Source organism: Calliphora vicina, chromosome 4 (assembly GCF_958450345.1).
Source record: "Calliphora vicina chromosome 4, idCalVici1.1, whole genome shotgun sequence".
Classification (NCBI taxonomy): Eukaryota; Metazoa; Arthropoda; class Insecta; order Diptera; family Calliphoridae; genus Calliphora; species Calliphora vicina.
Genome location: NC_088783.1, coordinates 60621750 through 60635422, shown reverse-complemented (window position 1 = coordinate 60635422; position 13673 = coordinate 60621750). Strand labels below are relative to the sequence as shown.

Below are 13673 nucleotides of genomic sequence, written 5' to 3'. Positions count from 1 at the left end.
GAAAAAAATGTGGGTTAAAAAATAGTTATTCCCGATTTTGACCATTGTAGGTCCAAAGTTTTATTTTATTTTGTTTTATATCATTGCAATGGACTTTGAAATATCTATAAAAATAGATCAAAAAACGAGGTTGTCCCGATTTTTTCATTATATCTCAGACATTTGTGGACCGATTTTCTCGATTTTAAATAGCCTGGAGAATTTTCGATATATTGGTTATCAATCATGTTTGCAAGTTATTTGGGGGGCTACGGAAAGTTGATTTCAACATACAGACGAGACAGACGGACATAGCTATATCTTCGCTATATAAAACGAACCAGAATATATATACTTTGTTGGGTCGCAAATGAAAAATGTAGAAATTACAAATGGAATGATAAACTTATATTGCCACTCATGGTGAAGGTTATAAAAATACCCTAAGAGAAAGCATAAAGAGTATGAACAATATAAATAAATAACTACAAATAAAAATAAAAAAAAATATTTCAAAAAAAATCCTTAAAATATAGAAATGAGGACAAATATTATTACAGCAATAGAAGGCCATTAGTTTGTATTTTATTTGTTTGTTCATTGGACCAAGACTTATGGCGTTTTGTAGTTTCCTCTTGTACTTTGGCATCAATGATTTTTTTGTACTTGTATCTTGTAGTTGATTTTTGTAGAAGAGTGCTGCAATTGCATCTGTTAGTTTGTGTTTGTCTAATGACGACACTATTTTTATATGGACAGAAAATTATTCTCACCATCAAATAAATAAACAATATGGTGTTTTATTTGTGTGAATTTATGACCATAATTTTCTTTATTTTCTAGTTTTTTAGGTTGACTTTTGTGGCTTTTGATATTTTTCTCTGACCATTGGGATGAGGTTTTTTTTATATTTTTTGTTGCGCCAGCTGTTATTGTTGGCATAAGTTCACAGATCAGATGTCATTAAGAAAAATTCTGGAGGTTGTAAATAGTAGTTGTAGCAAAATGTCTTTGTCTTTTTAGTATTTCAAAAAACCGGATAATATTACTATGTTCACATTTGAGTAAAAATATAAAAATCTGGGAATTCAGTGGGTACAAAAAGTTTCTATGACGATTTGTTAGCATAAATCAAGGCGTTTAAGATTATTTTCTTTTTTCAGCTTTTTTCTCATTTCCTTTTAAATTATTTGTTATTGTCACTGGTTTCATCTTCCATTTTTTCCTTCAATTCTACTCTAGTTCAAATTATATTTTCTTTCACCCTTTTTTCAACTGTTGACCTTTTGGCTTAAAACTTTTAAAGGGTGAACATTTCCGTTTTATTTATTTTACGAGTGTGTTTGTTGTCCTCTCATTTTTGGGCACTTTTGTTATCTTGTTATTTATTTTTTTGCATTTCTTCACGTAATTCCTTTAAAGTGTTTTGGTTTATGAGGTTAATTATCATCGTTGAAACATTTTAAGTGTGCTTTTAGGCGCTCACAAATTTTTTAAGCTAAATTTTATATTAAGATTATTTAGAAGAGGTCATTATTGAAGCTCTTTGCTAACAAGTGCTTAGTTTAATTAAAAAAATATTCTCATAATTTGTTTATTTTTATATTTGCAGATAACGACAAACTATAAAGGATAATTATACGCTGTTAACAAAAATATAAGGTAAGCGAGAATGAGGTATATTTTATTAATAAAAAATAAATTTAAATACACATTCCAAAGCAAATTTAAATTTGGGTTTTCTTAAGCTAAAGGTGGATTCTTAACACAAACTAACCTTAAAATAAGAGATAATTAAGGAAACCATACCAAATACTAACAGCCCAATTATGAAAAAAATTCCTCGGGAGTTTTTTCCCTTTTATTTTTTTACATTGAATTTGAATATGAAAAATTGGAAAAGAGAAAAATCCCTGGGAATTTTTGTTCATAAATTTGCTGTAAATAAAAATATTTTATACATATTTTTATAAGGTTTATACATATTTAACTTATTTAGTTAAAACCACTAGTTCTTACTATGGTTTTAATTTAAATGTTTCCTTTATAAAGCTTTTACCAATAAACATGGTGCCTTAATGTAGGCAACATAATCACATATAAATGAGCTCAAACTATTAATCAGATATACATATATTCGTAATAATAGCATTATAAGCATTTCCTTATTGTATTCTTATTAGAATAGTTATTTATATATACAATCAACCACAAGTACTTAAGAAGACAAACTTAAGAATACTAAATACCATATAATGTACACCACACTAATGACATGTGTATATTAGGGTGGCCCCCCCAAAAAGAGTTGTGGCTGTTGCCAACTAAAATAAAAGCTTAATTTATTGTAGGATACCGATTCTAAGAAATCTGATCCTAGAATCAGTATTTGGTGAGCTGAATCAAAGGATCAAAATGTCCTTTTTTAGGGTTTTCTTGATTTCTTCCAGCGTTTAACTCAAAAAACACTTCTATATTGGGTGTTTGACTTAAATATCCGGAATTGAAGGTGTAACTTTTGAACACGGATTTTATCTTATATACCCTTCACGAAATTATACTTTAAAATCATTTTTATACCCTACACCACCATAGTGGGGAGGGTATTATGCGTTTGTGCAGATGTTTGTAACGTCCAAAAATATTAGTCTAGCACCCACCTTAAAGTATACCGATCGACTTAGAATCACTTTCTGAGTCGATTAAACGATGTCCGTCCGTCCGTCCGTCCGTCCGTCCGTCCGTCTGGTTGGCTGGCTGGCTGTCCATGTAAACCTTGTGCGCAAAGTACAGGTCGCAATTTTGAATATATTTCGATAAAATTTGGTACATATAATTTTTTCGGCCCAAGGACGAACCCTATTGAAACTGACTGAAATCGGTCCATTATTTCATATAGCCCCCATACAAATGTCCTCCCGAAATTGGACTTTATCGGTCATAAATGTTTATTTATATATGTATCTACACAAATTTCGCTCCAAATAACTTTTATACATACGAAATTCATGTCACCAAATTTTATTACGATCGGTGCATAATTAGTCATAGCTCCCATATAAGACCCGCTTCCGAAAATCACTTTAACGTGCATAAATCGCTTAAAAATGTTGGTATACACACAAAATTCAACATAGTTAACTTTAATATAGACATAAATCACACGACCTAATTTTATGGAGATCGGTCCATAATTGGTCATAGCTCCCATATAAGGCCCACTTCCAAAAATCACTCAAAAATATAAATTATTGATATTTTAAAAGAAAAATATTTTTACTCATTTACTTGGTGTAGGGTATTATATGGTCGGGCTTGACCGACCATACTTTCTTACTTGTTTTTAAATATTTTTAGGTAAAGAAAATTTATTTTTTGTTTCCAATGTTGTTTTTTCATATTTTTGAAAAAGTTTATTTTTTAAATTTTTGAAAAATGAATTTATGACAAAAAAATTTTTTGATTAAAAAAAAATTCGGGTTAAAAAATATTTTTCCCGATTTTGACCCATTGTAGGTCCAACTTACTATATATAGCTTTATATACAGTGAAGGTCACTTAAAATCGTACACCATCGTAGTCAAATTTTATTCATTAGTTTTAGAAAGTTGATGTTTTGGAAATATTTTAAAATGCTATTTTTATATTGTGTATAATTTTAATTGCCCTTATCCACAAATAAAACAAGTAAGAAAGTATGGTCGGTCAAGCCCGACCATATAATACCCTACACCAAGTAAATGAGTAAAAATATTTTTCTTTTAAAATATCAATAATTTATATTCGTGAGTGATGTTCGGAAGTGGGCCTTATATGGGAGCTATGACCAATTATGGACCGATCACCATAAAATTAGGTGGTGTTATTTATGTCTATATTAATGTTAAGTATGTTGAATTTTGTGTGTATACCAACATTTTTAAGCGATTTATGCACGTTAAAGTGATTTTCGGAAGCGGGTCTATATGGGAGCTATGACTAATTATGGACCGATCGTAACAAAATTTGGTGACATGAATTTTGTATATATAAAACTTATTTGAAGCGAAATTTGTGTAGTTACATAGATAGATTAAACATTTATGACCGATAAAGTCCAATTTCGGGGGACATTTGTATGGGGGCTAGGTGAAATAATGGACCGATTTCAGTCAGTTTCAATAGGCTTGGTCCTTGAGCCGAAAAAATAATATGTACCAAATTTCATCGAAATATCTTTAAAATTGCGACCTGTACTCTGCGCACAAGGTTTACATGGACAGCCAGCCAGCCAGCCAGCCAGCCAGCCAGCCAGCCAGCCAACCAGACGGACGGACGGACGGACGGACGGACGGACATCGTTTAATCGACTCAGAAAGTGATTCTAAGTCGATCGGTATACTTTAAGGTGGGTGTTAGACTAATATTTTTGGGCGTTACAAACATCTGCACAAACGCATAATACCCTCCCCACTATGGTGGTGTAGGGTATAAAAATTGGGTAAGACTGTCAGTGCCCAGAATATCAACGCTTCATTTAAAATCGTAAAGGCACTAAAAAATAGCAAATGATACCCTACAAAGTATTAGGATTATTTAATATTAACATTTTTTTTAATTTTTAAAGTTTTAATTATAATTTAATATAATTGTACGAATTTAAGTGAAATATGAATTTTGTGATGTTCTTTAATTTTCATCAATATTTTTTTAACGAATTGAGGTTTTGTTAACTTTTTTGTTGAAATACATATTTTTTGTTCCAATTAATAAAATGACTTTTAATTTTTTATATAATCACCTATTATTGCCTGTATAATTTCATAATATTTAAAAAGAAATATGTTGTACGATTTTGAGTGACACTCACTGTAAGCAATTTACACATTGAAATAATTCTTTTTTTCGTTTTATACCAGTGTTGTACGTTTTGATCAGCATCCATTTTTTGAGAACCCATTTACTTAGTACAAAAATTGTTTCTAGAAGATTTCAACCCAAGTATTATAAAAATTCCAAAAACCCATTTTTTGATAAGATGCGAAAAATTTCCTTTTGTTCTGCGGCTCCTAATATATGGTTACAGTAAAGACGTATATGTTTGACAACCATTTATATGATGAATAATTTTGTTATCAGATTTTTAATGGTTTTAGAAGTTTGGCGTAATTTTAACCCCAAGTGCTATTAAGGGTTAATTTTAATTTTTGTGCTGTTATTATAAATACTAGACTTCATGTTATATTTTTCTTAAGTTTCATCAAAATCGGACCAAAAATATATAACATTTCGCTATTTTTCCATGAGAAATTCCAAATATTGAAAAATTTGACCTTTGACCTTCTCGATTGAATGGTTGACGTTTTCCGATTATAGTAAAACTTTCACACTATATTTAAAATTACATGGACTATAATATTCTGAATAGCTTTTACTTAAAAATCATAAAAGTAAGGAAATTCGGCTCATTCGCCAAAATATGGCCAAAAAATTAGTTTTTCTCGAAAATCGCAAAATTTAAATCGCAGATACGGAAAAACTATAGGAGATATTGACATAATTTTTTCACATTTTTATTCCCTATTATATTCACAATAAATCCCCAAGTGATGATCAAAAAATTCTGAAATTTGTTTAACAAAATTTTTAAAAATTTGAAATTGGAGTTTTGAAACTGCCGTTAAAAAAAATATTTTTTTTGGTCATACCTGCGAATAGGTTATCGGTATCCTACGAAGACAAAATCTCATATACAAGTAAATATGGACATATTTTAAGTAAAAATGAGCTCTTATTTTAATATTTCTCAAAATATGTTTATTTTGTTCCTACGTTTCTTGTTCTAGTGGCCTGAGACACGTTAATGGCCTGGCGATTTTTGAATAACTTTAACATTTTTTAACCAATTTTTGTGTTTTGTATCTTATTAGAACGACAATTACGTACACATATCGATTCTTTTAAATTAAATTGCAAAAGTAATTATTTAATGGCAAAATTTTTTCAAAAACTGAAAAAATTACATTTTTTCCCCTTGTAAATGCACCACAAAACTAAATCGCAAGTCGGCACGGGTTGCAATCATGATAGAAAGACAAAATTTCATATTTAACTATAGTTTTATATATAAAAAAATTCAAAATGGGCCCTTTTTTGTTATTTTTTTTACTCAAAAGAAAGCCTAGCTATTCCTTTAAGAGCCTTTTGATCGATTAGTGAAATACGAGTGGGATATCTATCAAAATAAATGTTTTAACACAAAAACATTTATTTTGATAGATATCCAACCCGAATTCCACTAAGTGACCAAAAAGCTTCTCAAGGAAAAGTCCTAAGATTTTGGTTCACTTGACGTGAAATCCTCCATATATATTCTGAGTTCTCAAAAGATTCTAACTCGATCTATCTATGTCCGTCCGTCTGTCTGTCTGACTGTTGAAAACACGATAAGTCCCAAACAAAAGCAGCTCGCTGGCTGAAGTTTTCACCCTGTTAATAAGGTTTGTTTGGTATTGAAAATGTGCAATAACAGTCCATGATTTCACATTGCTCATACACAAATGTAACCTCAGAATACTATTGGAACAGTCATTAACACGTTCGTTATGCTGCAATCCCGATAAAACTTTGCACTAATTAGTTCTAGGTACTCTGAAATTATATTGTAAAGTATGGCGAAAATCGTTCAACATTTGTCCCTAGTCCCCTTCAAAAATTGAATTGAATAGTCATAATTGTCTTATAATAATTAATATCGAGATGAAATTGGACATAAACAGGTTTTATATGAATCAAAATCTTCTACCAACTTTTGCGAAGATCTATCCATAATTGACCCTACCTCCCATATAAGTCCTTTATCAGACAAATATTTTATTGTCACATATTGATCCTCTATACAAACGGAACCACCTTAATCTATGCATATACTTCTAATACATTTACAGAACATTTGTAGAATGTAGAAATACTCAGTAGTACTTGTACTCTTAGTCGAATGGTGTCAAGTATGGTAAATTATTAAATATGTGTCAGAAACTTTTATGCCCTCCTACTCAATTGCATTAGGCAGACATATTTTCTTACATACAATGTTGGTTAAGAAGTAAATAATAATACTGACAGCATTACCTACATTTACTTGGTAAATATTAAGTAACAAATACATTGTTAGTGGTAATAAATGTCACATTTAGCAGATAATGTTTATAATATGACTGATAGCTAAGAAGCGTTGCAGCTGTAGAGTTAGTAGCGGTGGCAGCAGCTGTTTTCAGTATGTTATGTGTAAGATTTGAAATATTTAAGCCTAGCAAAAAATAATTATCATTTAGATGCAAAGAAATATAGATACGCATCTCGTAGATAAATCATAACTTATAAATGCGCCATATTTTCCATTTACTATTTCCGTAAAATTTGGAACCACTCACATCTACGTATGTCTGTTTGCGTAATGTTAATGTTGGATGTTTATCGATGCATGTATCTTTTGTTCAACTATCATGTAGTACATTTCTGGTTTTATCGTTTGGCAGACAATAAACGTCATGCTGTTCGAGATTAGCCTTTTGATAGTTTAACATGCTTTTGCTAAATACACACAAGGATAAAATACCATCATACATTTACTCGTAATAACGTTTGTTTTATCATAAATACTCTCAATCAAACCCACTCTCTAAAAGAGTTTTCATGGAACTCTGTTGCGTATGAGTATTATCATTATAATGTAATAAATATTAAAATTAATTTAATCATCATTGTCAACTTTGTGATTTAAATGATTTAATATTAATTTATTCAAATAAAAACCATAACAATAGAATAATTAATATCATTTAAAAACAAATAGATGCTCATGCCTCTGCTTTTTGTTTTGTCATCTACAGGGCTATGATTTTCATGCAACTAAAATCTAAATAAAATAGGAAAATTTCGAAAATAAATTTCTAACCTTTACTCTTCTGCTCTCGATAATAATTGGTATACATGTTTTCCATGGCCATATAAAATTTATATTTCTCCAAAATTTCGAAACTAGTTTGTGTTTGGTTTTATATAGGTTTAAAGTTCATATATTTTAATTGGTGCTTGCTAAAATCCGTTGATAACTCAAGAACTGTTAGTCAGATTTTATAATTTTTGGTCTCATTTAAAGCTATTAAAGGTTTTTAAATTTTTTTCTAGAAATATCTTTCTCATCAAAACAGTATATATTGGATTTTTTTTTAAATATTTAGCTTTTATTTTGAAACAATTGTACAATATATATTCATTCAAAGTATTGGCCATTGTAAGCTATGAACTTTCCCCATTTTTGCTTCTTGGACCAGCACTCAGGGGATGACCCCTACTCATGCAAAGCTAGAAAAATGTATTATGGGAGGGAGGAAAGAAGGAGTAGTGTGATTTGAAACACTTCACCAGGAAGTTTGTTCCACATACGTACATTACGGCTAAAGGACGAATTTTCCCTGTAGTGTGCTGTGCGGTCCACTGGCCAATCAACAACAAAGGGATGTGTATAATATAATAATCTGCGGTTATCAGGAACAAGTTCCCTAATTTCATCAGAACACATTACATTTTAGTACCGATAGAACAGTCAATAGAGTTGGATACCCCACTGTCACCAATAATCACCTTTGCCCTCTCCTGAAGCACCGCCCCATACATGGGAGTTGTATTCCAATTTCGGTCGGAATAGGTGGTGCAAATAGTGAGGAGATCAGATGGAGTGAAAAATTCCTATTCCGTTTTAGAAATCGTAGACACTAGAATGATTCTTTCGACATTTGAAAAATGTGATCAGAGCAACGGTCATCACATTGTATCTTCATGCCCAGAACACCAAGACCGACTGATTCTCAATATTTACACCATTTATAAATACAGATGCAGTAACATAGTCTGTCGTTCGTTTTTGTGTCAACATGCAACACTGAGTCTTGTGAGCATTTACAGCTACCTTATTCGCATGACCCCATTCAGAGATTGTCACAAGGTCCCGATTAAGGGAATCGTTCATGTTTTACCTTATTTTCCCAATCTCCAACTGGCTTGGTCTATAACTGAATGAATATGAATGGCAAATGTTGCTGTCATCTGCGAAATAACTGATAGCGTTGGATGTTTGACGTAGAAGGTCGTTTTAAAAAATAAGAAAATGAGTATGAGCCTTGCGGTACCCCTGAATTCATCTTGAACTCGAATAGCCTTTTTTGAAATTAAAAAAGGCTAAAACTTTCGAGACTAAAGAGTAAATAAAAAGGCTAAATTTATATTTGTGAACCATTTTCATTTTAATTCATTACTGATTTTCATTTAGCTTTTCAACATACTCAAGAATTGTGCAGTATTAAAAGAACAAATAACAATTGCCAATATCAAGTGGTTCAAAATGAAATAGAGTATTTTATATCTGAAAGCTTAAATGTCTAGCAAATTCTCTTTTAAGACAAAATTGTTATTACACATTATATTCATCATTATATAATGGACAAGAGCCCCACAAACTCTTGAAGGCTTGTGATACTCGATGGCGATCAATAGGCGTTAAACGTCTTGTGGATCTATGCTTCGAGTTAAAACCCATTTTGTTTTAATTTCGTCAAACCAGAAATTCTAAAAAGCCAAACTTTTAAGTAATTAATACACAGATTATAATTTGGCGTACCATCTTTTTTTAAAACCAGTATTGCACAAAGTACAAAAAGTAAATATGTAAATCATTTGCTGTTTTCTGATTTAAAATTCAAGGAATTTTATCCATTATCGTCGCCAATTGAAAATTGTTTAATGTTTTTGACACATTTTTCATACTAGTTTGATGAAAAAGAGATAAAATAAAGAACGTTTTAATTAGTGAAGATTATGACAAAAATAATACGACAAATTAAACTAATTGAGCAATTGCGACAAAGATTACCATATGAAAACTCTACGCAAAATCAATTTTTTCCCGTTGATAATAAAGTAGTAAAACCAAAAAAAAAATTTAATGTCATATTGATAGTGAAAAATTAAAGTGCTAATAAAATTACGAAGCTTAAGGCTCAGGGGCAGAATATATTAAACTACAAATGGACAAATATAGAACCAACAATGTCCATTTTCTGACATGGTTAATCTAGTATTTAACTTTTTAGTACTTCCTTTAAGTAAAGCAGATGAATTTTATGAACATATTTTCTAATTTTTTATTTAAAAATAAATATAAACCAAAATTCTTAATTTATAATATTTTAGCATTTTTTTGGCTTTTTTTCTAAAGAGGTTTAGCTTTTTCTGGCCTTTTTTTGAAGCCAATATAGCTTCTTTTTTCGCCAGCTCCTGGCAACACTGACCATGACATACTATATTGAGCGTCTTGGAAATATCTAGAGCCACCACTTTACTTTCGCCAAAACAGTGAATAGAACGACATCATTTTTCCGATAGAAAGGCTAGCAAGCCTCCCGTAGAGCATCCTCTACGAAAGCCATACTGCCGGTCGCTGAGTAGATTGTTGAACTCTAAATATTGCACAGGATGGTAATTAAACATATTCTCCATAACTTTGGTAAGTGCAGAACAAATTGCTATTGGGTGATAATTTTCAGGGTTGTTAGCCTCTCCGTTTTTAGGAATTGGCGTTACATTAGCAACCTTCCTACATACATGAAATTTGTCGGCACGCTACAAAGTGCTAAAAAGGTTAGCTAATGGACGAGCTAGCATCGAAGAACACTACCTCAAGATCAATGCTGGTATACTATCTGGCCTAGGAGACAACACATGAATACCGAGAAAGAATTGCTAATTTTTTGAGGCCAAGATCGAATCAAGCCAACATCGGATACTCTGTTCCAAAGTAGTAACCCAGAAAGAGAGAGAGCGTTTTGTATCGATCGGCATGGTCTGTGTTATAATGCGGGTGAGGCAAAACTTTCCAACCACTTATTTCTAAATAGTTTTTAACAGGTATTGCAACATATGGCCGAGCGTTGTCATGATGGAATATTACGGTTTCCTATCTGACCGCATATTCTAGGCGTTTTTCGGCCAATGCTCGTTTCAAACGAATCAGTTGTATTCGGTATAGGTTCTCAGAGGTAGTCTGGCCAGATATTTGCAGCTCATAATATATAGGACTTTTTTGATCCCACCAAATCCAGAGCACTACCTTAGCGTCATGGATATTTGGCTTTGGCATCGATTTGCCTGGTTGATCGGGGTTCTTAAGCTTCTGGTTATCGTAATGGATCCAATTTTCATCGCCATTTATGATTGGATGCAAAACTGATTTTCTTTAATAGCGTTCAAGCATCATTTCCGACATGTGAAATCGTTGTTCAAGGTCTGTCGGCTTCAATTCGTATGGTACCCAATTTCCCTGCTTTGGGAAGAATTCTGCTGCTTGCACACCTTTTTGAAATTGCTGATTGAGTAGCTCCCAATGATTCTGCAATCTCTTGTTGAGTTTGACAACAATCTTGATGAAGTAATACCCCCTTCAAACCTTTTTGGCTGGCATGGGCAATTTTTTCTTCCTTGTCAAATCACAACTTCCAAACCGTACAAACCATCTATTGTACGTTGAAATCAATGAAACGCATGCACCATAAACTTCGGTTAGCAATTGGTGTGCTTCAGCGGTGAATAAATTCGAAAAGAATCAATCGATTTTTATCTCTTTATTTTGGTCCTATTACGAGTGGCTTTGCGCTAAAGCGGATTAAAGGTTATGTGAATGTCAGTCTTTCCGTCGCATATACAAGAAACCGAACGACATGTTCAATTGCTAGCTAGCATTTCCGAATTAGTTATACCAGAAAATGTATACGCTGTTATGGCGACGACACACAGTGTCATCACGTTGGGTTCACTTCTCACTTATGAATCATATAAAAAATGAGTTCAAATATATAGACGATTATAAAAAACCAACTTTTTTTTCGCAATGTATTTTGGGAGTTTAAAAATTTTTTTTCGTGAAAAATTGGAAGTCCTACTGGAAAAGCGAAAAAATTTATGGCGATGTTTTTGATTTACTTTGAAGTGAACACTTAAAAGATTAACTCAAATATAGTCTTGTAGCGGAACTATCCGGAATAAACAGATTTAACTCTACTTGAAAAAAGGAAATATTTTATTTTTTCTTTGTGTAGGTCATACTTGAAAAGTGAAAAAAAATGTATGGCGGTCGCAAAAATGCGCAAGATGTTTTTGATTTACCTTAAAGTGAACACTTGACAGATTAACCCAAATATAGTTTTACAGCGGAATTATGCGGAATAAACAGCTTTAACTCTACTTGAAAAAAGGAAATATTTTATTTCTTCCAATTTCTGATCTTCTCACAAAAAATAGTTTTTTTTTAATAGTTACAATGGAAATAATTAAATGAAAATTGTTGCATATTTCCTTGAAATAAAGCTTAATAATAATATAAAAAAATTATGACAATAAAATCAACGTAGCCTTTTTAATCATAAACCAAAGTCACACAAAAAATACACTTCTCTTTGAAATCTTAATGTACCTGTTGACAACAACTGACTTTAATGCTTAGTTTTTCCTAATCGGAGCTAAAAACTAAAAAAACAAAACATGAATTACAGTTCCCTATTGTATTGAGAAGCTCATTAAATGATCAGAAGGAATGTTGCCAGACATTTATTTTTTAATTTTGTCCAGCTAGATTTGTGATTTACCACAGTGTGCGACATCAGGTTTCAAATAATATATATTTTTTAATTTCTTTTCTATTATTAAGTTGTATTAAAAAAATAAACTCCAAAACAAACATAGCCATTTCGCTGATTGTTTCATGTAAAGTGCCAAAAATATTGATTTCTTTAAATTTTTGTTTGGGGACACCTCCAAGGGTGGTTCTCGGGGGTGTGCCACTAGCATGGGTGGGTCGGCCCTCCAAAGTTAGTGGGGGTCGATTATACATTTAGACTCGATTGATGCACTTTAAATGGGTCAAAGTGAGATTTTTCAAAATTTGACCTTTGGGTCAAAATAAGGAACATCAGAATTAATTTTAGAGGTATAGTGCCTTGGACAAAGTTTTTTATTTTGATCCCTAGAATACGATTTTCCTTGTCACTTGGGCAGTTTTTGTTTGCATCCCTACAAATCGACCCTTCCTAATATACATGCATCTACAAGAAAATCGCAGCCCTGGTCATCTGTTTGTTTAAGGATTATTTTGTAATCATTATACCCTACACCACCATATTGAGGAGGGTATAATGCGTTTGTGCAGATGTGTGTAACGCCCAAGAATATTGTTCTACCACCCACCTTAAGAATCACTTTCTGAGTCGAAAGAGATTTGGTATATATAATTTTTTCGGTCCAAGGACGAAGCCTGTTGAAACTAGCTGAAATCGGTCCATTATTTCACCTAGCCCCCATACAAATGTCCTCTCGAAATTGGACTTTATGGGTCATAAATGTTTAATTTATATATGTATCTACACAAATTTCGCTCCAAATAAGTTTTATATATACAAAATTCATGTCACCAAATATTGTTACGATCGGTCCTTAATTAGTCATAGCTCCCATATAGACCCGCTTCCAAAAATTACTTTAACGTGCTTAAATCACTTAAAAATGTTGGTATATACACAAAATTCAACATAAATAACTTTCATATAGACATAAATCACATGACCTAATTTCATGGTGATCGGTCCATAATTGGTCATAGCTTCCAC

The 13673-nt window shown here is 31.8% G+C and overlaps 1 protein-coding gene across 3 annotated transcripts in view; it reads left to right on the top strand.

Moving 5' to 3' along the window:
• Mnr (Membrane-bound Notch regulator) overlaps positions 1–13673 on the top strand; it is a 299567-nt gene that overhangs the window by 71853 nt on the left and 214041 nt on the right. For all 3 annotated transcript variants that reach the window (XM_065510450.1, XM_065510448.1, XM_065510449.1), the window contains exon 3: positions 1592–1641. The gene's annotated coding sequence lies outside the window, so the exon portion shown is untranslated. The remainder of the gene's footprint in view (positions 1–1591; positions 1642–13673) is intronic.